Here is a 26,726-nt window from a genome sequence, read left to right on the forward strand (position 1 = left end):
GGTTCCACGCCTCTGATTACCCGCCTCTGATACACTGCCTCTCTTTCCCTGCCTCTATTTCCGTGCCTCTTTCTCTGCATCTCGTTTCCCACATCTCATTTCCCCCTTCTGATAACCCGCATCAGATTCCCTGCCACAGATTCCCTGCCTCAGATTCCCTGCCTCAGATTCCCTGCATCAGATTCCCTTCATCTGATTCCATGCCTCTGATTCCCCGCCTCTGATTCCCTGCATCTGATTCCCAGCCTCTGTTTACCCGCCTGTTTCCCCGCCTCTGATTCACCACCTCATATTCGCCACCTCAGGTTCCCTGCCTCTGATTCCCTGCCTCTGATTCGCTGCCTCTGATTCCCTGCATCTGACTGCCCGCCTCTGATACCCTGCCTCTGATTCCCCGCCTCTGATTCCCCGCCTCTGATTCCCCGCCTCTGATTTCCCACCTCTGATTCCCCACTTCTGATTCCCCGCCTCTGATTCCCCGTCTGTGATTCCACGCCTCTGATTCCCCGCCTCTGATTCCGCGCCTCTGATTCCCCGCCTCTGATACCCCGCCTCTGATTCCCCGCCTCTGATTCCCTGCATCTGATTCCCCGCCTCAGATTCCCCGCCTCTGATTCCCCGACTCTGATTCCCCGCCTCTGATTCCCCGCCTCTGATTCCCCGCCTATGTTTACCCGCCTCTGTTTACCCGCCTGTTTTCCCGCCTCTGATTGCCCACCTCAGATTCACTGCCTCAGATTCCCTGCCTCAGATTCCCTGCCTCTGATTCCCTGCCTCTGATTCCCTGCATCTGATTGCCCGCCTCTGATTACCTGCCTCTGATTCCCCGCCTCTGATTCCCCACCTCTGATTCCCCACTTCTGATTCCCCGCCTCTGATTCCCCGCGTCTGATTCCCCGCCTCTGATTCACCGCCTCTGATTCCCCGCCTCTGATTCCCCACCTCTGATTCCCCACCTCTGATTGCCCCGCCTCTGATTCGCTGATTCTGATTCCCCGCCTCTGATTCCCCACCTCTGATTCCCCACTTCTTATTCCCCGCCTCTGATTCCCCGCCTCTGATTCCACGCCTCTGATTCCCCGCCTCTGATTCCCCGCCTCTGATTCCACGCCTCTGATTCCCCTCCTCTGATACCCCGCCTCTGATTCCCCACCTCTGATTCCCCGCATCTGATTCCCCGCCTCTGATTCCCCGCCTCTGATTCCCTGCCTCTGATTCCCCGCCTCTGCTTCCGCGCCTCTGATTCCCCACCTATGTTTACCCACCTCTGTTTACCCACCTGTTTCCCCGCCTCTGATTCCCCACCTCAGATTCCCTGCCTCAGATTCCCCGCCTCTGATTCTCCGCCTCTGATTCCCCGCCTCTGATTCCCCACCTCTGATTCCCCACTTCTGATTCCCTGCCTCTGATTCCCCGCCTCTGATTCCCCGCCTCTGATTCCCCGCCTCTGATTCCCCACCTCTGATTCACTGCCTCCCTTTCCGCTCAACTTTCCTGGCCTACTTTTCCCCACATATCTTTCCCCGCCTCTGATTTCCCGCCTCTGATTCCACGCCTCTGATTACCCGCCTATGTTTACCCGCCTCTGTTTACCCGCATGTTTTCCTGCCTCTGATTCCCCACCACAGATTCCCTGCCTCAGATTCCCTGCCTCAGATTCCCTGCATCAGATTCTCTTCATTTGATTCCCTGCGTCTGATTCCCTGCCTCTGATTCCCTGCATCTGATTGCCCACCTCTGATTCCCCGCCTCTGATTCCCCGCCTCTGATTCCCCAGCTCTGATTCCCCGCTTCTGATTCCCCGCCTCTGATTCCCCGCCTCTGATTCCCCGCCTCTGATTCCCCGCCTCTGATTCACCGCCTCTGATTCCCCACCTCTGATTCCACGCCTCTGATTACCTGCCTCTGATACCCTGCCTCTCTTTCCCTGCCTCTATTTCCGTGCCTCTTTCTCTGCATCTCGTTTCCAACATCTCATTTCCCCCTTCTGATAACCCGCATCAGATTCCCTGCCTCAGATTCCCTGCATCAGATTCCCTTCATCTGATTCCCTGCCTCTGATTCCCCGCCTCTGATTCCCCGCCACTGATTCGCCACCTCTGTCTCTACGCCTCTATTTTGCCTGCACTCTTTCCCCTCCACTCTTTCTGTGCCTCTCTTTCCCTCCCTCAATTTCAACAACTCTGTTTGATCTGTTCTGTGTACCTAATTTTCAACACACAAGTTCCAACCACTATGTTTCGCCCATCTCTTTCGTGGCCTCTATTTATGCAGCTATGTTTACCCGCTTCTGTTTACCCGCCTGTTTCCCCACATCTCTTTCCCCACCTCTGATTCCACGCCTCTGATTCCCCGCCTCTGATTCCCCGCCTCTGATTCCCCGCCTCTGATTCACCGCCTCCCTTTCCGCGCAACTTTCCTGGCCTACGTTTCCCCACATCTCTTTCCCCACCTCTGATTCCACGCCTCAGATTCGCCGCCTCTGATTTCCCGCCTCTGATTCCCTGCCTCTGATTCCCTGCCTCTGATTCCCCACATCTGATTCCCCCCTCTGATTCCCCGCCTCTGATTCCCAGCCTCTGATTCCCCACCTCTGATTCCCCGCCTCTGATTCCCTGCCTGTCTTTCCCTGCCTCTATTTCCGTGCCTCTTTCTCTGCATCTCGTTTCCCACATCTCATTTCCCCCTTCTGATAACCCGCATCAGATTCCCTGCCACAGATTCCCTGCCTCAGATTCCCTGCCTCAGATTCCCTGCATCAGATTCCCTTCATCTGATTCCCTGCCTCTGATTCCCCGCCTCTGATTCCCCACCTCTGATTCCCTGCCTCAGATTCCCTGCCTCTGATTCCCTGCCTCTGATTCCCTGCCTCTGATTTCCTGCATCTGATTGCCCGCCTCTGATTCTCCGCCTCTGATTCCCCGCCTCTGATTCCCCGCCTCTGATTCGCCGCCTCTGATTCCCCGCCTCTGATTTCCCACCTCTGATTCCCTGCCTCTGATAACCTGCCTCTGAATCCCTGCCTCTGATTCCCGGCCTCTGAGTCCCCACCTCTGATTCCCCGTGTCCGATTCCGCACCCATGTTTCACCACCTCTGTTGCTCTGCTTCTGATTTCCCGGCTCAGATTCACCGGCTCTGATTCCGCACATCTGATTCCAGGCCTCTCTTTCTGTGTCTCTGATTCCCCGCCTCTGATTCCACGCCTCTGATTACCCGCCTCTGATACCCTGCCTCTCTTTCCCTGCCTCTATTTCCGTGCCTCTTTCTCTGCATCTCGTTTCCCACATCTCATTTCCCCCTTCTGATAACCCGCATCAGATTCCCTGCCACAGATTCCCTGCCTCAGATACCCTGCCTCAGATTCCCTGCATCAGATTCCCTTCATCTGATTCCCTGCCTCTGATTCCCCGCGGCTGATTCCCTGCCTCTGATTCCCCGCCTCTGTTTTCCCGACTGTTTCCCCGCCTCTGATTCACCACCTCATATTCGCCATCTCAGGTTCCCTGCCTCTGATTCCCTGCCTCTGATTCCCTGCCTCTGATTCCCTGCATCTGATTGCCCGCCTCTGATACCCTGCCTCTGATTCGCCGCCTCTGATTCCCCGCCTCTGATTCCCAGCCTCTGATTTCCCACCTCTGATTCCCCACTTCTGATTCCCCGCCTCTGATTCCCCACCTCTGATTGCCCCGCCTCTGATTCGCTGATTCTGATTCCCCGCCTCTGATTCCCCACCTCTGATTCCCCACTTTTTATTCCCCGCCTCTGATTCCCCGCCTCTGATTCCACGCCTCTGATTCCCCGCCTCTGATTCCCCGCCTCTGATTCCACGCCTCTGATTCCCCTCCTCTGATACCCCGCCTCTGATTCCCCACCTCTGATTCACCGCATCTGATTCCCCGCCTCTGATTCCCCGCCTCTGATTCCCCGCCTCTGATTCCCCGCCTCTGATTCCGCGCCGCTGATTCCCCGCCTATGTTTACCCACCTCTGTTTACCCACCTGTTTCCCCGCCTCTGATTCCCCACCTCAGATTCCCTGCCTCAGATTCCCCGCCTCTGATTCTCCGCCTCTGATTCCCCGCCTCTGATTCCCCACCTCTGATTCCCCACTTCTGATTCCCTGCCTCTGATTCCCCGCCTCTGATTCCCCACCTCTGATTCCCCGCCTCTGATTCCCCACCTCTGATTCACTGCCTCCCTTTCCGCTCAACTTTCCTGGCCTACTTTTCCCCACATATCTTTCCCCGCCTCTGATTTCCCGCCTCTGATTCCACGCCTCTGATTCCCCGCCTATGTTTACCCGCCTCTGTTTACCCGCCTGTTTTCCTGCCTCTGATTCCCCACCACAGATTCCCTGCCTCAGATTCCCTGCCTCAGATTCCCTGCATCAGATTCCCTTCATTTGATTCCCTGCGTCTGATTCCCTGCCTCTGATTCCCTGCATCTGATTGCCCGCCTCTGAATCCCCGCCTCTGATTCCCCGCCTCTGATTCCCCACCTCTGATTCCCCACTTCTGATTCCCCGCCTCTGATTCCCCGCCTCTGATTCCCCGCCTCTGATTCCCCGCCTCTGATTCACCGCCTCTGATTCCCCACCTCTGATTCCACGCCTCTGATTACCTGCCTCTGAAAGCCTGCCTCTCTTTCCCTGCCTCTATTTCCGTGCCTCTTTCTCTGCATCTCGTTTCCAACATCTCATTTCCCCCTTCTGATAACCCGCATCAGATTCCCTGCCTCCGATTCCCTGCCTCAGATTCCCTGCCTCAGATTCCCTGCATCAGATTCCCTTCATCTGATTCCCTGCCTCTGATTCCCCGCCTCTGATTCCCCGCCACTGATTCGCCACCTCTGTCTCTACGCCTCTATTTTGCCTGCACTCTTTCCCCTCCACTCTTTCTGTGCCTCTCTTTCCCTCCCTCAATTTCAACAACTCTGTTTGATCTGTTCTGTGTACCTAATTTTCAACACACAAGTTCCAACCACTATGTTTCGCCCATCTCTTTCGCTGCCTCTATTTATGCAGCTATGTTTACCCGCTTCTGTTTACCCGCCTGTTTCCCCACATCTCTTTCCCCACCTCTGATTCCACGCCTCTGATTCCCCGCCTCTGATTCCCCGCCTCTGAATCCCCGCCTCTGATTCACCGCCTCCCTTTCCGCGCAACTTTCCTGGCCTACGTTTCCCCACATCTCTTTCCCCACCTCTGATTCCACGCCTCAGATACGCCGCCTCTGATTTCCCGCCTCTGATTCCCTGCCTCTGATTCCCTGCCTCTGATTCCCCACCTCTGATTCCCCCCTCTGATTCCCCGCCTCTGATTCCCAGCCTCTGATTCCCCACCTCTGATTCCCCGCCTCTGATTCCCTGCCTGTCTTTCCCTGCCTCTATTTCCGTGCCTCTTTCTCTGCATCTCGTTTCCCACATCTCATTTCCCCCTTCTGATAACCCGCATCAGATTCCCTGCCACAGATTCCCTGCCTCAGATTCCCTGCCTCAGATTCCCTGCATCAGATTCCCTTCATCTGATTCCCTGCCTCTGATTCCCCGCCTCTGATTCCCCACCTCTGATTCCCTGCCTCAGATTCCCTGCCTCTGATTCCCTGCCTCTGATTCCCTGCCTCTGATTTCCTGCATCTGATTGCCCGCCTCTGATTCTCCGCCTCTGATTCCCCGCCTCTGATTCGCCGCCTCTGATTCGCCGCCTCTGATTCCCCGCCTCTGATTTCCCACCTCTGATTCCCTGCCTCTGATAACCTGCCTCTGAATCCCTGCCTCTGATTCCCGGCCTCTGAGTCCCCACCTCTGATTCCCCGTGTCCGATTCCGCACCCATGTTTCACCACCTCTGTTGCTCTGCTTCTGATTTCCCGGCTCAGATTCACCGGCTCTGATTCCGCACATCTGATTCCACGCCTCTCTTTCTGTGTCTCTGATTCCCCGCCTCTGATTCCACGCCTCTGATTACCCGCCTCTGATACCCTGCCTCTCTTTCCCTGCCTCTATTTCCGTGCCTCTTTCTCTGCATCTCGTTTCCCACATCTCATTTCCCCCTTCTGATAACCCGCATCAGATTCCCTGCCACAGATTCCCTGCCTCAGATACCCTGCCTCAGATTCCCTGCATCAGATTCCCTTCATCTGATTCCCTGCCTCTCATTCCCCGCGGCTGATTCCCTGCCTCTGATTCCCCACCTCTGTTTTCCCGACTGTTTCCCCGCCTCTGATTCACCACCTCATATTCGCCATCTCAGGTTCCCTGCCTCTGATTCCCTGCCTCTGATTCCCTGCCTCTGATTCCCTGCATCTGATTGCCCGCCTCTGATACCCTGCCTCTGATTCCCCGCCTCTGATTCCCCGCCTCTGATACCCAGCCTCTGATTTCCCACCTCTGATTCCCCACTTCTGATTCCCCGCCTCTGATTCCCCGTCTCTGATTCCACGCCTCTGATTCCCCGCCTCTGATTCCGCGCCTCTGATTCCCCGCCTCTGATACCCCGCCTCTGATTCCCCGCCTCTGATTCCCTGCATCTGATTCCCCGCCTCAGATTCCCCGCCTCTGATTCCCCGACTCTGATTCCCCGCCTCTGATTCCCCGCCTCTGATTCCCCGCCTCTGATTCCCCGCCTATGTTTACCCGCCTCTGTTTACCCGCCTGTTTTCCCGCCTCTGATTGCCCACCTCAGATTCCCTGCCTCAGATTCCCTGCCTCAGATTCCCTGCCTCTGATTCCCTGCCTCTGATTCCCTGCATCTGATTGCCCGCCTCTGATTACCTGCCTCTGATTCCCCGCCTCTGATTCCCCACCTCTGATTCCCCACTTCTGATTCCCCGCCTCTGATTCCCCGCGTCTGATTCCCCGCCTCTGATTCACCTCCTCTGATTCCCCGCCTCTGATTCCCCGCCTCTGATTCCCCACCTCTGATTGCCCCGCCTCTGATTCGCTGATTCTGATTCCCCGGCTCTGATTCACCACCTCTGATTCCCCACTTCTGATTCCCCACCTCTGATTCCCCGCCTCTGATTGCACGCCTCTGATTCCCCGCCTCTGATTCCCTGCCTCTGATTCCCCGCCTCTGATTCCCCTCCTCTGATACCCCGCCTCTGATTCCCCACCTCTGATTCCCCGCATCTGATTCCCCGCCTCTGATTCCCCGCCTCTGATTCCCTGCCTCTGATTCCCCACCTCTGATTTCGCGCCTCTGATTCCCCGCCTATGTTTACCCGCCTCTGTTTACCCACCTGTTTCCCCGCCTCTGATTCCCCACCTCAGATTCCCTGCCTCAGATTCCCTGCCTCTGATTCCCTGCCTCTGATTCCCTGCCTCTGATTCCCTGCATCTGATTGCCCGCCTCTGATTCTCCGCCTCTGATTCCCCGCCTCTGATTCCCAACCTCTGATTCCCCGCTTCTGATTCCCTGCCTCTGATTCCCCGCCTCTGATTCACCGCCTCTGATTCCCCGCCTCTGATGCCCCACCTCTGATTCAATGCCTCCCTTTCCGCTCAACTTTCCTGGCCTACTTTTCCCCACACATCTTTCCCCGCCTCTGATTTCCCGCCTCTGATTCCACGCCTCTGAATCCCCGCCTATGTTTACCCGCCTCTGTTTAACCGCCTGTTTTCCCGCCTCTGATTCCCCACCACAGATTCCCTGCCTCAGATTCCCTGCCTCAGATTCCCTGCATCAGATTCCCTTCATTTGATTCCCTGCATCTGGTTCCCTGCCTCTGATTCCCTGCCTCTGATTCCCTGCATCTGATTGCCCGCCTCTGATTCCCCGCCTCTGATTCCCCGCCTCTGATTCCCCGCCTCTGATTCACCGCCTCTGATTCCCCGCCTCTGATTCCCCGCCTCTGATTCCCCACTTCTGATTGCCCGCCTCTGATTCCACGCCTCTGATTCCCCGCCTCTGATTCCCCACCTCTGATTCCCCACTTCTGATTCCCCACCTCTGATTCCCCGCCTCTGATTCCACGCCTCTGATTCCCCACCTCTGATTCCCCACTTCTGATTCCCCACCTCTGATTCTCCGCCTCTGATACCCTGCCTCTGATAACTTTTTACTGATTCCCTGCCTCAGATTCCCTGCCTCCGATTCCCTGCCTCAGATTCCCTGCCTCAGTTTCCCTGCATTAGATTCCCTTCATCTGATTCCCTGCCTCTGATTCCCCGCCTCTGATTCCCCGCATCTGATTCCCCACCTCTGTCTCTACGCCTCTATTTTGCCTGCACTCTTTCCCCTCCACTCTTTCCGTGCCTCTCTTTCCCTCCCTCAATTTCAACAACTCTGTTTGATCTGTTCTGTGTAACTAATTTTCAACACAAAAGTTCCAACCACTATGTTTCGCCCATCTCTTTCGCTGCATCTATTGATGCATCTATGTTTACCCGCTTCTGTTTACCCGCCTGTTTCCCCACATCTCTTTCCCCACCTCTGATTCCACGCCTCTGATTCCCCGCCTCTGATTCCCCGCCTCTGATTCCCCGCCTCTGATTCACCGCCTCCCTTTCCGAGCAACTTTCCTGGCCTACGTTTCCCCACATCTCTTTCCCCACCTCTGATTCCACGCCTCAGATTCGCCGCCTCTGATTTCCTGCCTCTGATTCCCTGCCTCTGATTCCCCGCCTCTGATTCCCCACCTCTGATTCCCCTCTCTGATTTCCCGCCTCTGATTCCCCGCCTCTGATTCCACGCCTCTGATTACCCGCCTCTGATACCCTACCTCTCTTTCCCTGCCTCTATTTCCGTGCCTCTTTCTCTGCATCTCGTTTCCCACATCTCATTTCCCCCTTCTGATAACCCGCATCAGATTCCCTGCCACAGATTCCCTGCCTCAGATTCCCTGCCTCAGATTCCCTGCATCAGATTCCCTTCATCTGATTCCCTGCCTCTGATTCCCCGCCTCTGATTCCCTGCATCTGATTCCCAGCCTCTGTTTACCCGCCTGTTTCTCCGCCTCTGATTCACCACCTCATATTCGCCACCTCAGGTTCCCTGCCTCTGATTCCCTGCCTCTGATTCCCTGCCTCTGATTCCCTGCATCTGATTGCCCGCCTCTGATACCCTGCCTCTGATTCCCCGCCTCTGATTCCCCGCCTCTGATTCCCCGCCTCTGATTTCCCACCTCTGATTCCCCACTTCTGATTCCCCGCCTCTGATTCCCCGTCTGTGATTCCACGCCTCTGATTCCCCGCCTCTGATTCCGCGCCTCTGATTCCCCGCCTCTGATACCCCGCCTCTGATTCCCCGCCTCTGATTCCCTGCATCTGATTCCCCGCCTCAGATTCCCCGCCTCTTATTCCCCGACTCTGATTCCCCGCCTCTGATTCCCCGACTCTGATTCCCCGCCTCTGATTCCCCGCCTCTGATTCCCCGCCTATGTTTACCCGCCTCTGTTTACCCGCCGGTTTTCCCGCCTCTGATTGCCCACCTCAGATTCCCTGCCTCAGATTCCCTGCCTCAGATTCCCTGCCTCTGATTCCCTGCCTCTGATTCCCTGCATCTGATTGCCCGCCTCTGATTACCTGCCTCTGATTCCCCGCCTCTGATTCCCCACCTCTGATTCCCCACTTCTGATACCCCGCCTCTGATTCCCCGCGTCTGATTCCCCGCCTCTGATTCACCGCCTCTGATTCCCCGCCTCTGATTCCCCGCCTCTGATTCCCCACCTCTGATTGCCCCGCCTCTGATTCGCTGATTCTGATTCCCCGCCTCTGATTCCCCACCTCTGATTCCCCACTTCTGATTCCCCGCCTCTGATTCCCCACCTCTGATTCCACGCCTCTGATTCCCCGCCTCTGATTCCCCGCCTCTGATTCCACGCCTCTGATTCACCTCCTCTGATACCCCGCCTCTGATTCCCCACCTCTGATTCCCCGCATCTGATTCCCCACCTCTGATTCCACGCCTCTGATTACCTGCCTCTGATACCCTGCCTCTCTTTCCCTGCCTCTATTTCCGTGCCTCTTTCTCTGCATCTCGTTTCCAACATCTCATTTCCCCCTTCTGATAACCCGCATCAGATTCCCTGCCTCCGATTCCCTGCCTCAGATTCCCTGCCTCAGATTCCCTGCATCAGATTCCCTTCATCTGATTCCCTGCCTCTGATTCCCCGCCTCTGATTCCCCGCCACTGATTCGCCACCTCTGTCTCTACGCCTCTATTTTGCCTGCACTCTTTCCCCTCCACTCTTTCTGTGCCTCTCTTTCCCTCCCTCAATTTCAACAACTCTGTTTGATCTGTTCTGTGTACCTAATTTTCAACACACAAGTTCCAACCACTATGTTTCGCCCATCTCTTTCGCTGCCTCTATTTATGCAGCTATGTTTACCCGCTTCTGTTTACCCGCCTGTTTCCCCACATCTCTTTCCCCACCTCTGATTCCACGCCTCTGATTCCCCGCCTCTGATTCCCCGTCTGTGATTCCACGCCTCTGATTCCCCGCCTCTGATTCCGCGCCTCTGATTCCCCGCCTCTGATACCCCGCCTCAGATTCCCCGCCTCTGATTCCCCACTTCTGATTCCCTGCCTCTGATTCCCCGCCTCTGATTCCCCACCTCTGATTCCCCGCCTCTGATTCCCCACCTCTGATTCACTGCCTCCCTTTCCGCTCAACTTTCCTGGCCTACTTTTCCCCACATATCTTTCCCCGCCTCTGATTTCCCGCCTCTGATTCCACGCCTCTGATTCCCCGCCTATGTTTACCCGCCTCTGTTTACCCGCCTGTTTTCCTGCCTCTGATTCCCCACCACAGATTCCCTGCCTCAGATTCCCTGCCTCAGATTCCCTGCATCAGATTCCCTTCATTTGATTCCCTGCGTCTGATTCCCTGCCTCTGATTCCCTGCATCTGATTGCCCGCCTCTGATTCCCCGCCTCTGATTCCCCGCCTCTGATTCCCCACCTCTGATTCCCCACTTCTGATTCCCCGCCTCTGATTCCCCGCCTCTGATTCCCCGCCTCTGATTCCCCGCCTCTGATTCACCGCCTCTGATTCCCCACCTCTGATTCCACGCCTCTGATTACCTGCCTCTGATACCCTGCCTCTCTTTCCCTGCCTCTATTTCCGTGCCTCTTTCTCTGCATCTCGTTTCCAACATCTCATTTCCCCCTTCTGATAACCCGCATCAGATTCCCTGCCTCCGATTCCCTGCCTCAGATTCCCTGCCTCAGATTCCCTGCATCAGATTCCCTTCATCTGATTCCCTGCCTCTCATTCCCCGCCTCTGATTCCCCGCCACTGATTCGCCACCTCTGTCTCTACGCCTCTATTTTGCCTGCACTCTTTCCCCTCCACTCTTTCTGTGCCTCTCTTTCCCTCCCTCAATTTCAACAACTCTGTTTGATCTGTTCTGTGTACCTAATTTTCAACACACAAGTTCCAACCACTATGTTTCGCCCATCTCTTTCGCTGCCTCTATTTATGCAGCTATGTTTACCCGCTTCTGTTTACCCGCCTGTTTCCCCACATCTCTTTCCCCACCTCTGATTCCACGCCTCTGATTCCCCGCCTCTGATTCCCCGCCTCTGATTCCCCGCCTCTGATTCACCGCCTCCCTTTCCGCGCAACTTTCCTGGCCTACGTTTCCCCACATCTCTTTCCCCACCTCTGATTCCACGCCTCAGATTCGCCGCCTCTGATTTCCCGCCTCTGATTCCCTGCCTCTGATTCCCTGCCTCTGATTCCCCACCTCTGATTCCCCCCTCTGATTCCCCGCCTCTGATTCCCAGCCTCTGATTCCCCACCTCTGATTCCCCGCCTCTGATTCCCTGCCTGTCTTTCCCTGCCTCTATTTCCGTGCCTCTTTCTCTGCATCTCGTTTCCCACATCTCATTTCCCCCTTCTGATAACCCGCATCAGATTCCCTGCCACAGATTCCCTGCCTCAGATCCCCTGCCTCAGATTCCCTGCATCAGATTCCCTTCATCTGATTCCCTGCCTCTGATTCCCCGCCTCTGATTCCCCACCTCTGATTCCCTGCCTCAGATTCCCTGCCTCTGATTCCCTGCCTCTGATTCCCTGCCTCTGATTTCCTGCATCTGATTGCCCGCCTCTGATTCTCTGCCTCTGATTCCCCGCCTCTGATTCCCCGCCTCTGATTCGCCACCTCTGATTCCCCGCCTCTGATTTACCACCTCTGATTCCCTGCCTCTGATAACCTGCCTCTGAATCCCTGCCTCTGATTCCCGGCCTCTGAGTCCCCACCTCTGATTCCCCGTGTCCGATTCCGCACCCATGTTTCACCACCTCTGTTGCTCTGCTTCTGATTTCCCGGCTCAGATTCACCGGCTCTGATTCCGCACATCTGATTCCACGCCTCTCTTTCTGTGTCTCTGATTCCCCGCCTCTGATTCCACGCCTCTGATTACCCACCTCTGATACCCTGCCTCTCTTTCCCTGCCTCTATTTCCGTGCCTCTTTCTCTGCATCTCGTTTCCCACATCTCATTTCCCCCTTCTGATAACCCGCATCAGATTCCCTGCCACAGATTCCCTGCCTCAGATACCCTGCCTCAGATTCCCTGCATCAGATTCCCTTCATCTGATTCCCTGCCTCTGATTCCCCGCGGCTGATTCCCTGCCTCTGATTCCCCACCTCTGTTTTCCCGACTGTTTCCCCGCCTCTCATTCACCACCTCATATTCGCCATCTCAGGTTCCCTGCCTCTGATTCCCTGCCTCTGATTCCCTGCCTCTGATTCCCTGCATCTGATTGCCCGCCTCTGATACCCTGCCTCTGATTCCCCGCCTCTGATTCCCCGCCTCTGATTCCCAGCCTCTGATTTCCCACCTCTGATTCCCCACTTCTGATTCCCCGCCTCTGATTCCCCGTCTCTGATTCCACGCTTCTGATTCCCCGCCTCTGATTCCGCGCCTCTGATTCCCCGCCTCTGATACCCCGCCTCTGATTCCCCGCCTCTGATTCCCTGCATGTGATTCCCCGCCTCAGATTCCCCGCCTCTGATTCCCCGACTCTGATTCCCCGCCTCTGATTCCCCGCTTCTGATTCCCCGCCTCTGATTCCCCGCCTATGTTTACCCGCCTCTGTTTACCCGCCTGTTTTCCCGCCTCTGATTGCCCACCTCAGATTCCCTGCCTCAGATTCCCTGCCTCAGATTCCCTGCCTCTGATTCCCTGCCTCTGATTCCCTGCATCTGATTGCCCGCCTCTGATTACCTGCCTCTGATTCCCCGCCTCTGATTCCCCACCTCTGATTCCCCACTTCTGATTCCCCGCCTCTGATTCCCCGCGTCTGATTCCCCGCCTCTGATTCACCTCCTCTGATTCCCCGCCTCTGATTCCCCGCATCTGATTCCCCGCCTCTGATTCCCCGCCTCTGATTCCCCGCCTCTGATTCCCCGCCTCTGATTCCCCGCCTATGTTTACCCGCCTCTGTTTACCCGCCTGTTTTCCCGCCTCAGATTCCCTGCCTCAGATTCACTGCATCAGATTCCCTTCATCTGATTCCCTGCCTCTGATTCCCCGCCTCTGTTTACCCGACTGTTTCCCCGCCTCTGATTCACCACCTCATATTCGCCATCTCAGGTTCCCTGCCTCAGATTCCCTGCCTCAGATTCCCTGCATCAGATTCCCTTCATTTGATTCCCTGCGTCTGATTCCCTGCCTCTGATTCCCTGCATCTGATTGCCCGCCTCTGATTCCCCGCCTCTGATTCCCCGCCTCTGATTCCCCACCTCTGATTCCCCACTTCTGATTCCCCGCCTCTGATTCCCCGCCTCTGATTCCCCGCCTCTGATTCACCGCCTCTGATTCCCCGCCTCTGATTCCCCACCTCTGATTCCCCACTTCTGATTGCCCGCCTCTGATTCCACGCCTCTGATTCCCCGCCTCTGATTCCCCACCTCTGATTCCCCGCCTCTGATTCCACGCCTCTGATTCCCCACTTCTGAATCCCCACCTCTGATTCTCCGCCTCTGATACCCTGCCTCTGATAACTTTTTACTGATTCCCTGCCTCAGATTCCCTGCCTCCGATTCCCTGCCTCAGATTCCCTGCCTCAGATTCCCTGCATCAGATTCCCTTCATCTGATTCCCCGCCTCTGATTCCCCACCTCTGTCTCTACGCCTCTATTTTGCCTGCACTCTTTCCCCTCCACTCTTTCTGTGCCTCTCTTTCCCTCCCTCAATTTCAACAACTCTGTTTGATCTGTTCTGTGTACCTAATTTTCAACACACAAGTTCCAACCACTATGTTTCGCCCATCTCTTTCGCTGCCTCTATTTATGCAGCTATGTTTACCCGCTTCTGTTTACCCGCCTGATTCCCCACATCTCTTTCCCCACCTCTGATTCCACGCCTCTGATTCCCCGCCTCTGATTCCCCGCCTCTGATTCCCCGCCTCTGATTCACCGCCTCTGATTTCCCGCCTCTGATTCACTGCCTCTGATTCCCTGCCTATGATTCCCCACCTCTGATTCCCCCCTCTGATTCCCCGCCTCTGATTCCCAGCCTCTGATTCCCCACCTCTGATTCCCCGCCTCTGATTCCCTGCCTGTCTTTCCCTGCCTCTATTTCCGTGCCTCTTTCTCTGCATCTCGTTTCCCACATCTCATTTCCCCCTTCTGATAACCCGCATCAGATTCCCTGCCACAGATTCCCTGCCTCAGATTCCCTGCCTCAGATTCCCTGCATCAGATTCCCTTCATCTGATTCCCTGCCTCTGATTCCCCGCCTCTGATTCCCCACCTCTGATTCCCTGCCTCAGATTCCCTGCCTCTGATTCCCTGCCTCTGATTCCCTGCCTCTGATTTCCTGCATCTGATTGCCCGCCTCTGATTCTCCGCCTCTGATTCCCCGCCTCTGATTCCCCGCCTCTGATTCGCCGCCTCTGATTCCCCGCCTCTGATTTCCCACCTCTGATTCCCTGCCTCTGATAACCTGCCTCTGAATCCCTGCCTCTGATTCCCCGTGTCCGATTCCGCACCCATGTTTCACCACCTCTGTTGCTCTGCTTCTGATTTCCCGGCTCAGATTCACCGGCTCTGATTCCGCACATCTGATTCCACGCCTCTCTTTCTGTGTCTCTGATTCCCCGCCTCTGATTCCACGCCTCTGATTACCCGCCTCTGATACCCTGCCTCTCTTTCCCTGCCTCTATTTCCGTGCCTCTTTCTCTGCATCTCGTTTCCCACATCTCATTTCCCCCTTCTGATAACCCGCATCAGATTCCCTGCCACAGATTCCCTGCCTCAGATACCCTGCCTCAGATTCCCTGCATCAGATTCCCTTCATCTGATTCCCTGCCTCTGATTCCCCGCGGCTGATTCCCTGCCTCTGATTCCCCACCTCTGTTTTCCCGACTGTTTCCCCGCCTCTGATTCACCACCTCATATTCGCCATCTCAGGTTCCCTGCCTCTGATTCCCTGCCTCTGATTCCCTGCCTCTGATTCCCTGCATCTGATTGCCCGCCTCTGATACCCTGCCTCTGATTCCCCGCCTCTGATTCCCCGCCTCTGATTCCCAGCCTCTGATTTCCCACCTCTGATTCCCCACTTCTGATTCCCCGCCTCTGATTCCCCGTCTCTGATTCCACGCTTCTGATTCCCCGCCTCTGATTCCGCGCCTCTGATTCCCCGCCTCTGATACCCCGCCTCTGATTCCCCGCCTCTGATTCCCTGCATGTGATTCCCCGCCTCAGATTCCCCGCCTCTGATTCCCCGACTCTGATTCCCCGCCTCTGATTCCCCGCTTCTGATTCCCCGCCTCTGATTCCCCGCCTATGTTTACCCGCCTCTGTTTACCCGCCTGTTTTCCCGCCTCTGATTGCCCACCTCAGATTCCCTGCCTCAGATTCCCTGCCTCAGATTCCCTGCCTCTGATTCCCTGCCTCTGATTCCCTGCATCTGATTGCCCGCCTCTGATTACCTGCCTCTGATTCCCCGCCTCTGATTCCCCACCTCTGATTCCCCACTTCTGATTCCCCGCCTCTGATTCCCCGCGTCTGATTCCCCGCCTCTGATTCACCTCCTCTGATTCCCCGCCTCTGATTCCCCGCATCTGATTCCCCGCCTCTGATTCCCCGCCTCTGATTCCCCGCCTCTGATTCCCCGCCTCTGATTCCCCGCCTATGTTTACCCGCCTCTGTTTACCCGCCTGTTTTCCCGCCTCAGATTCCCTGCCTCAGATTCACTGCATCAGATTCCCTTCATCTGATTCCCTGCCTCTGATTCCCCGCCTCTGTTTACCCGACTGTTTCCCCGCCTCTGATTCACCACCTCATATTCGCCATCTCAGGTTCCCTGCCTCAGATTCCCTGCCTCAGATTCCCTGCATCAGATTCCCTTCATTTGATTCCCTGCGTCTGATTCCCTGCCTCTGATTCCCTGCATCTGATTGCCCGCCTCTGATTCCCCGCCTCTGATTCCCCGCCTCTGATTCCCCACCTCTGATTCCCCACTTCTGATTCCCCGCCTCTGATTCCCCGCCTCTGATTCCCCGCCTCTGATTCACCGCCTCTGATTCCCCGCCTCTGATTCCCCACCTCTGATTCCCCACTTCTGATTGCCCGCCTCTGATTCCACGCCTCTGATTCCCCGCCTCTGATTCCCCACCTCTGATTCCCCGCCTCTGATTCCACGCCTCTGATTCCCCACTTCTGAATCCCCACCTCTGATTCTCCGCCTCTGATACCCTGCCTCTGATAACTTTTTACTGATTCCCTGCCTCAGATTCCCTGCCTCCGATTCCCTGCCTCAGATTCCCTGCCTCAGATTCCCTGCATCAGATTCCCTTCATCTGATTCCCCGCCTCTGATTCCCCACCTCTGTCTCTACGCCTCTATTTTGCCTGCACTCTTTCCCCTCCACTCTTTCTGTGCCTCTCTTTCCCTCCCTCAATTTCAACAACTCTGTTTGATCTGTTCTGTGTACCTAATTTTCAACACACAAGTTCCAACCACTATGTTTCGCCCATCTCTTTCGCTGCCTCTATTTATGCAGCTATGTTTACCCGCTTCTGTTTACCCGCCTGATTCCCCACATCTCTTTCCCCACCTCTGATTCCACGCCTCTGATTCCCCGCCTCTGATTCCCCGCCTCTGATTCCCCGCCTCTGATTCACCGCCTCTGATTTCCCGCCTCTGATTCACTGCCTCTGATTCCCTGCCTATGATTCCCCACCTCTGATTCCCCCCTCTGATTCCCCGCCTCTGATTCCCAGCCTCTGATTCCCCACCTCTGATTCCCCGCCTCTGATTCCCTGCCTGTCTTTCCCTGCCTCTATTTCCGTGCCTCTTTCTCTGCATCTCGTTTCCCACATCTCATTTCCCCCTTCTGATAACCCGCATCAGATTCCCTGCCACAGATTCCCTGCCTCAGATTCCCTGCCTCAGATTCCCTGCATCAGATTCCCTTCATCTGATTCCCTGCCTCTGATTCCCCGCCTCTGATTCCCCACCTCTGATTCCCTGCCTCAGATTCCCTGCCTCTGATTCCCTGCCTCTGATTCCCTGCCTCTGATTTCCTGCATCTGATTGCCCGCCTCTGATTCTCCGCCTCTGATTCCCCGCCTCTGATTCCCCGCCTCTGATTCGCCGCCTCTGATTCCCCGCCTCTGATTTCCCACCTCTGATTCCCTGCCTCTGATAACCTGCCTCTGAATCCCTGCCTCTGATTCCCCGTGTCCGATTCCGCACCCATGTTTCACCACCTCTGTTGCTCTGCTTCTGATTTCCCGGCTCAGATTCACCGGCTCTGATTCCGCACATCTGATTCCACGCCTCTCTTTCTGTGTCTCTGATTCCCCGCCTCTGATTCCACGCCTCTGATTACCCGCCTCTGATACCCTGCCTCTCTTTCCCTGCCTCTATTTCCGTGCCTCTTTCTCTGTATCTCGTTTCCCACATCTCATTTCCCCCTTCTGATAACCCGCATCAGATTCCCTGCCACAGATTCCCTGCCTCAGATACCCTGCCTCAGATTCCCTGCATCAGATTCCCTTCATCTGATTCCCTGCCTCTGATTCCCCGCGGCTGATTCCCTGCCTCTGATTCCCCGCCTCTGATTCCCCGCATCTGATACCCTGCATCTGATTCCAAGCCTCTGATTCCCCGCCTCTGATTCCCCATCTCTGATTCACCGCCTTTGATTCGCCAGCTCTGATTCCCCGCCTCTGATTCCCCGCATCTGATTCCCTGCCTCTGATTCCCCGCCTCTGATTCCCCATCTCTGATTCACCGCCTTTGATTCGCCACCTCTGATTCCCCATATCTGATTCCGGCCTCTGATTCCCGGCCTCTGATTCCCTTCTTCTGATTCTGATTCCCTGCCTCTGATTCCCTGCCTCTGACTCCGCACATCTCATTCCCTGCCTCTGATTCCCCACCTCTGATTCCCCATATCTGATTCCCCGCCTCTGTTTCCCCGCCTCTGATTCCCCGCCTCTGTTTCCCAATATCTAAGTCCCCACCTCTGATTCCCCAAATCTGATTCCCCACCTCTGATTCCCCAGCTCTGATTCCCCGCCTCTGATTCCCCGCATCTGATACCCTGCATCTGATTCCAAGCCTCTGATTCCCTGCCTCTGATTCCCAACCTCTGATTCCCCACCTCTGATTCCCCATATCTGATTCCCCGCCTCTGTTTCCCCGCCTCGGATTCCCCGCCTCTGTTTCCCCATATCTGATTCCCGGCCTCTGATTCCCCGCCTCTGATTCCCCCCGTCTGATTCCCAGCCTCTGAATCCCGTGTCTGATTTCCTGCCTCTGATTTCCCGCCTCTGATTCCCCATCTCTGATTCCTCTGATTCCCCACATCTGATTCCCCATCTCTGAATCCGCACATCCGATTCCCTGCCTCTGATTCCTCAACTCTGATTCCCCACCTCTGATTCCCCAGCTCTGATTCCCCGCCTCAGATTCATCGCTTCTGATTCCCTGCCTCTGATTCCCCGCCTCTGATTCCCCATCTCTGATTCCCCACCTCTGATTCCCCGTGTCTGATTCCCTGCCTCTGATTCCCCGCCTCTGAATCCCAGCCTCTGATTCCCCATATCTGATTCCCCGCCTCTGATTCCCTGCCTCTGATTCCCCAGCTCTGATTCCCCGCCTTTGATTCCCCCGTCTGATTCCCAGCCTCTGAATCCCCGTGTCTGATTTCCTGCCTCTGATTCCCCGCCTCTGATTCCCCATCTCTAATACCCCACCTCTGATTCCCCAACTCTAATACCCCGCCTCTGATTCCCGCCTCTGATTCCCCATATCTGATTCCCTGCCTCTGATTCCCCAACTCTGATTTCCCGCCTCTGATTCCCCAGCTCTGAATCCCTGCCTCTGATTCCCCGCGTCTGATTCCCTGCCTCTGATTCCCCGCCTTGATTCCCCATCTCTGATTCACAACCTCTGATTCCCCACCTCTGATTCCCTATATTTGATTCCCCGCCTCTGTTTCCCCGCCTCTGATTCCCCGCCTCTGATTCCCCATATCTGATTCCCCGCCTCTGATTGCCCACCTCTGATTCCCAGCCTCTGATTCGCCAGCTCTGATTCCCCGCCTCTGATTCCCCGCATCTGATTCCCTGCCTCTGATTCCCCGCCTCTGATTCCCCATCTCTGATTCACCGCCTTTGATTCGCCACCTCTGATTCCCCATATCTGATTCCCCACCTCTGATTCCCAGCCTCTTATTCCCAGCATCTGATTCCCGGCCTCTGATTCCCGGCCTCTGATTCCCCGCTTCTGATTCTGATTCCCTGCCTCTTATTCCCCATCTCTGATTCCGCACATCTGTTTCCCTGCCTCTGATTCCCCACCTCTGATTCCCCATATCTGATTCCCCGCCTCTGTTTCCCCGCCTCTGATTCCCCGCCTCTGTTTCCCTATATCTAATTCCCCACCTCTGATGCCCCAACTCTGATTCCCCGCCTCTGATTCCCCAGCTCTGATTCCCCGCCTCTGATTCCCTGCATCCGATTCCCCATATCTGATTCCCCGCCTCTGTTTCACCGCCTCTGATTCCCCGCCTCTGTTTCCCCATATCTGATTCCCGCCTCTGATTCCCAACTATGAATCCCCTCCTCTGATTCCCCAGCTCTGATTCCCTGCCTCTGATTCCCCGCGTCCTATTCCCTGCCTCTGATTCCCCGCCTGTGATTCCCCATCACTGATTCACCACCTCTGATTCCCTACCTCTGATTCCCCATATCTAATTCCCCGCCTCTGTTTGCCCGCCTCTGATTCCCCGCCTCTGTTTCCCCATATCTGATTCCCCGCCTCTGAATCCCCAACTCTGATTCCCTGCCTCAGATTCCCCAGCTCTGATTCCCCACCTTTGATTCCCCCCGTCTGATTCCCAGCCTCTGAATCCCCGTGTCTGATTTCCTGCCTCTGATTCCCCGCCTCTGATTCCCCATCTCTGAATCACCGCCACTGAATCCCCACCTCTGATTCTCCCTCTCTGATTCCGCACATCCAATTCCCTGCCTCTGATTCCCCAACTCTGATTCCCCACCTCTGATTCCCCAGCTCTGATTCCCCGCCTCAGATTCCCCGCGTCTGATTCCCTGCCTCTGATTCCCCGCCTCTGATTCCCTGCCTCTGATTCCCCATATCTGATTCCCCGCCTCTGATTCCCCAACTCTGATTCCCCGCTTCTGATTCCCCAGCTCTGAATCCCCGCCTCTGATTCCCCGCGTCTGATTCCCTGCCTCTGATTCCCCGCCTCTGATTCCCCATCAGTGATTCACAACCTCTGATGCCCCACCTCTGATTCCCCATATCTGATTCCCTGCCTATGTTTCCCTGCCTCTGATTCCCCACCTCTGTTTCCCCATATCTGATTCCCCGCCTCTGATTCCCCAACTCTAATACCCCACCTCTGATTCCCCAGCTCTGATTCCCCGCCTCTGATTCCCCGCATCTGATTCCCTGCCTCTGATTCCCCGCCTCTGATTCCAGGCCTCTGATTCCCAGCATCTGATTCCGGCCTCTGATTCCCGGCCTCTGATTCCCTTCTTCTGATTCTGATTCCCTGCCTCTGATTCCACATATCTGATTCCCTGCCTCTGTTTCCCCGCCTCTGATTCCCCGCCTCTGATTCCCAACTCTGATTCCCCGCCTCTGATTCCCCAGCTCTGATTCCCCGTGTTTGATTCCCTGCCTCTGATTCCCTGCCCTGATTCCCCATCTCTGTTTCACCGCCTTTGATTCGCCACCTCTGATTCCCCATATCTGATTCCCCGCCTCTGTTTCCCCGACTCTGATTCCCTGCCTCTGATTCCCAACCTCTGATTCCACACCTCTGATTCCCCATATCTGATTCCCCGCCTCTATTTCCCCATATCTGATTCCCCGCCTCTGATTCCCCAACTCTGATTCCCCGCCTCTGATTCCCCAGCTCTGATTCCCCGACTCTGATTCCCGGCATCCGATTCCCTGCCTCTGATTCCCCGCCTCTGATTCCCCATCTCTGATTCCCCGCCTTTGATTCCCCGTGTCTGATTCCCTGCCTTTGATTCCCCGCCTCTGATTCCCCGCCTCTGATTCCCTGCCACTGATTTCCTGCCCCTGATTCCCCACCTCTGTTTCCCCACATCTGATTCCCCGCCTCTGTTTCCCCGCCTCTGATTCCCCGCCTCTTATTCCCCATATCTGATTCCCTGCCTTTGATTCCCCAACTCTGATTCCCCGCCTCTGATTCCCCAGCTCTGAATCCCCGCCTCTGATTCCACGCGTCTGATTCCCTGCCTCTGATTCCCCGCCTTGATTCCCCATCTCTGATTCACAACCTCTGATTCCCCACCTCTGATTCCCTATATTTGATTCCCCGCCTCTGTTTCCCCGCCTCTGATTCCCCGCCTCTGATTCCCCATATCTGATTCCCCGCCTCTGATTGCCCACCTCTGATTCCCAGCCTCTGATTCGCCAGCTCTGATTCCCCGCCTCTGATTCCCCGCATCTGATTCCCTGCCTCTGATTCCCCGCCTCTGATTCCCCATCTCTGATTCACCGCCTTTGATTCGCCACCTCTGATTCCCCATATCTGATTCCGGCCTCTGATTCCCGGCCTCTGATTCCCTTCTTCTGATTCTGATTCCCTGCCTCTGATTCCCTGCCTCTGACTCCGCACATCTCATTCCCTGCCTCTGATTCCCCACCTCTGATTCCCCATATCTGATTCCCCGCCTCTGTTTCCCCGCCTCTGATTCCCCGCCTCTGTTTCCCAATATCTAAGTCCCCACCTCTGATTCCCCAAATCTGATTCCCCACCTCTGATTCCCCAGCTCTGATTCCCCGCCTCTGATTCCCCGCATCTGATACCCTGCATCTGATTCCAAGCCTCTGATTCCCTGCCTCTGATTCCCAACCTCTGATTCCCCACCTCTGATTCCCCATATCTGATTCCCCGCCTCTGTTTCCCCGCCTCGGATTCCCCGCCTCTGTTTCCCCATATCTGATTCCCGGCCTCTGATTCCCCGCCTCTGATTCCCCCCGTCTGATTCCCAGCCTCTGAATCCCGTGTCTGATTTCCTGCCTCTGATTTCCCGCCTCTGATTCCCCATCTCTGATTCCTCTGATTCCCCACATCTGATTCCCCATCTCTGAATCCGCACATCCGATTCCCTGCCTCTGATTCCTCAACTCTGATTCCCCACCTCTGATTCCCCAGCTCTGATTCCCCGCCTCAGATTCATCGCTTCTGATTCCCTGCCTCTGATTCCCCGCCTCTGATTCCCCATCTCTGATTCCCCACCTCTGATTCCCCGTGTCTGATTCCCTGCCTCTGATTCCCCGCCTCTGAATCCCAGCCTCTGATTCCCCATATCTGATTCCCCGCCTCTGATTCCCTGCCTCTGATTCCCCAGCTCTGATTCCCCGCCTTTGATTCCCCCGTCTGATTCCCAGCCTCTGAATCCCCGTGTCTGATTTCCTGCCTCTGATTCCCCGCCTCTGATTCCCCATCTCTAATACCCCACCTCTGATTCCCCAACTCTAATACCCCGCCTCTGATTCCCGCCTCTGATTCCCCATATCTGATTCCCTGCCTCTGATTCCCCAACTCTGATTTCCCGCCTCTGATTCCCCAGCTCTGAATCCCTGCCTCTGATTCCCCGCGTCTGATTCCCTGCCTCTGATTCCCCGCCTTGATTCCCCATCTCTGATTCACAACCTCTGATTCCCCACCTCTGATTCCCTATATTTGATTCCCCGCCTCTGTTTCCCCGCCTCTGATTCCCCGCCTCTGATTCCCCATATCTGATTCCCCGCCTCTGATTGCCCACCTCTGATTCCCAGCCTCTGATTCGCCAGCTCTGATTCCCCGCCTCTGATTCCCCGCATCTGATTCCCTGCCTCTGATTCCCCGCCTCTGATTCCCCATCTCTGATTCACCGCCTTTGATTCGCCACCTCTGATTCCCCATATCTGATTCCCCACCTCTGATTCCCAGCCTCTTATTCCCAGCATCTGATTCCCGGCCTCTGATTCCCGGCCTCTGATTCCCCGCTTCTGATTCTGATTCCCTGCCTCTTATTCCCCATCTCTGATTCCGCACATCTGTTTCCCTGCCTCTGATTCCCCACCTCTGATTCCCCATATCTGATTCCCCGCCTCTGTTTCCCCGCCTCTGATTCCCCGCCTCTGTTTCCCTATATCTAATTCCCCACCTCTGATGCCCCAACTCTGATTCCCCGCCTCTGATTCCCCAGCTCTGATTCCCCGCCTCTGATTCCCTGCATCCGATTCCCCATATCTGATTCCCCGCCTCTGTTTCACCGCCTCTGATTCCCCGCCTCTGTTTCCCCATATCTGATTCCCGCCTCTGATTCCCAACTATGAATCCCCTCCTCTGATTCCCCAGCTCTGATTCCCTGCCTCTGATTCCCCGCGTCCTATTCCCTGCCTCTGATTCCCCGCCTGTGATTCCCCATCACTGATTCACCACCTCTGATTCCCTACCTCTGATTCCCCATATCTAATTCCCCGCCTCTGTTTGCCCGCCTCTGATTCCCCGCCTCTGTTTCCCCATATCTGATTCCCCGCCTCTGAATCCCCAACTCTGATTCCCTGCCTCAGATTCCCCAGCTCTGATTCCCCACCTTTGATTCCCCCCGTCTGATTCCCAGCCTCTGAATCCCCGTGTCTGATTTCCTGCCTCTGATTCCCCGCCTCTGATTCCCCATCTCTGAATCACCGCCACTGAATCCCCACCTCTGATTCTCCCTCTCTGATTCCGCACATCCAATTCCCTGCCTCTGATTCCCCAACTCTGATTCCCCACCTCTGATTCCCCAGCTCTGATTCCCCGCCTCAGATTCCCCGCGTCTGATTCCCTGCCTCTGATTCCCCGCCTCTGATTCCCTGCCTCTGATTCCCCATATCTGATTCCCCGCCTCTGATTCCCCAACTCTGATTCCCCGCTTCTGATTCCCCAGCTCTGAATCCCCGCCTCTGATTCCCCGCGTCTGATTCCCTGCCTCTGATTCCCCGCCTCTGATTCCCCATCAGTGATTCACAACCTCTGATGCCCCACCTCTGATTCCCCATATCTGATTCCCTGCCTATGTTTCCCTGCCTCTGATTCCCCACCTCTGTTTCCCCATATCTGATTCCCCGCCTCTGATTCCCCAACTCTAATACCCCACCTCTGATTCCCCAGCTCTGATTCCCCGCCTCTGATTCCCCGCATCTGATTCCCTGCCTCTGATTCCCCGCCTCTGATTCCAGGCCTCTGATTCCCAGCATCTGATTCCGGCCTCTGATTCCCGGCCTCTGATTCCCTTCTTCTGATTCTGATTCCCTGCCTCTGATTCCACATATCTGATTCCCTGCCTCTGTTTCCCCGCCTCTGATTCCCCGCCTCTGATTCCCAACTCTGATTCCCCGCCTCTGATTCCCCAGCTCTGATTCCCCGTGTTTGATTCCCTGCCTCTGATTCCCTGCCCTGATTCCCCATCTCTGTTTCACCGCCTTTGATTCGCCACCTCTGATTCCCCATATCTGATTCCCCGCCTCTGTTTCCCCGACTCTGATTCCCTGCCTCTGATTCCCAACCTCTGATTCCACACCTCTGATTCCCCATATCTGATTCCCCGCCTCTATTTCCCCATATCTGATTCCCCGCCTCTGATTCCCCAACTCTGATTCCCCGCCTCTGATTCCCCAGCTCTGATTCCCCGACTCTGATTCCCGGCATCCGATTCCCTGCCTCTGATTCCCCGCCTCTGATTCCCCATCTCTGATTCCCCGCCTTTGATTCCCCGTGTCTGATTCCCTGCCTTTGATTCCCCGCCTCTGATTCCCCGCCTCTGATTCCCTGCCACTGATTTCCTGCCCCTGATTCCCCACCTCTGTTTCCCCACATCTGATTCCCCGCCTCTGTTTCCCCGCCTCTGATTCCCCGCCTCTTATTCCCCATATCTGATTCCCTGCCTTTGATTCCCCAACTCTGATTCCCCGCCTCTGATTCCCCAGCTCTGAATCCCCGCCTCTGATTCCACGCGTCTGATTCCCTGCCTCTGATTCCCCGCCTTGATTCCCCATCTCTGATTCACAACCTCTGATTCCCCACCTCTGATTCCCTATATTTGATTCCCCGCCTCTGTTTCCCCGCCTCTGATTCCCCGCCTCTGATTCCCCATATCTGATTCCCCGCCTCTGATTGCCCACCTCTGATTCCCAGCCTCTGATTCGCCAGCTCTGATTCCCCGCCTCTGATTCCCCGCATCTGATTCCCTGCCTCTGATTCCCCGCCTCTGATTCCCCATCTCTGATTCACCGCCTTTGATTCGCCACCTCTGATTCCCCATATCTGATTCCCCACCTCTGATTCCCGGCCTCTTATTCCCAGCATCTGATTCCCGGCCTCTGATTCCCGGCCTCTGATTCCCCGCTTCTGATTCTGATTCCCTGCCTCTTATTCCCCATCTCTGATTTCGCACATCTGATTCCCTGCCTCTGATTCCCCACCTCTGATTCCCCATATCTGATTCCCCGCCTCTGTTTCCCCGCCTCTGATTCCCCGCCTCTGTTTCCCTATATCTAATTCCCCACCTCTGATGCCCCAACTCTGATTCCCCGCCTCTGATTCCCCAGCTCTGATTCCCCGCCTCTGATTCCCTGCATCCGATTCCCCATATCTGATTCCCCGCCTCTGTTTCACCGCCTCTGATTCCCCGCCTCTGTTTCCCCATATCTGATTCCCGCCTCTGATTCCCAACTATGAATCCCCTCCTCTGATTCCCCAGCTCTGATTCCCTGCCTCTGATTCCCCGCGTCCTATTCCCTGCCTCTGATTCCCCGCCTCTGATTCCCCATCTGTGATTCACAACCTCTGATACCCCACCTCAGATTCCCCATATCTGATTCCCCGCCTCTGAATCCCCAACTCTGATTCCCTGCCTCAGATTCCCCAGCTCTGATTCCCCGCCTTTGATTCCCCCCGTCTGATTCCCAGCCTCTGAATCCCCGTGTCTGATTTCCTGCCTCTGATTCCCCGCCTCTGATTCCCCATCTCTGATTCACCGCCTCTGATTCCCCACCTCTGATTCCCCCTCTCTGATTCCGCACATCCAATTCCCTGCCTCTGATTCCCCAACTCTGAATCCCCACCTCTGATTCCCCAGCTCTGATTCCCCGCCTCAGATTCCCCGCGTCTGATTCCCTGCCTCTGATTCCCCGCCTCTGATTCCCTGCCTCTGATTCCCCATATCTGATTCCCCGCCTCTGATTCCCCAACTCTGATTCCCCGCTTCTGATTCCCCAGCTCTGAATCCCCG

Source organism: Narcine bancroftii, chromosome 6, assembly GCF_036971445.1.
Source record: "Narcine bancroftii isolate sNarBan1 chromosome 6, sNarBan1.hap1, whole genome shotgun sequence".
NCBI classification, from domain to species: Eukaryota; Metazoa; Chordata; class Chondrichthyes; order Torpediniformes; family Narcinidae; genus Narcine; species Narcine bancroftii.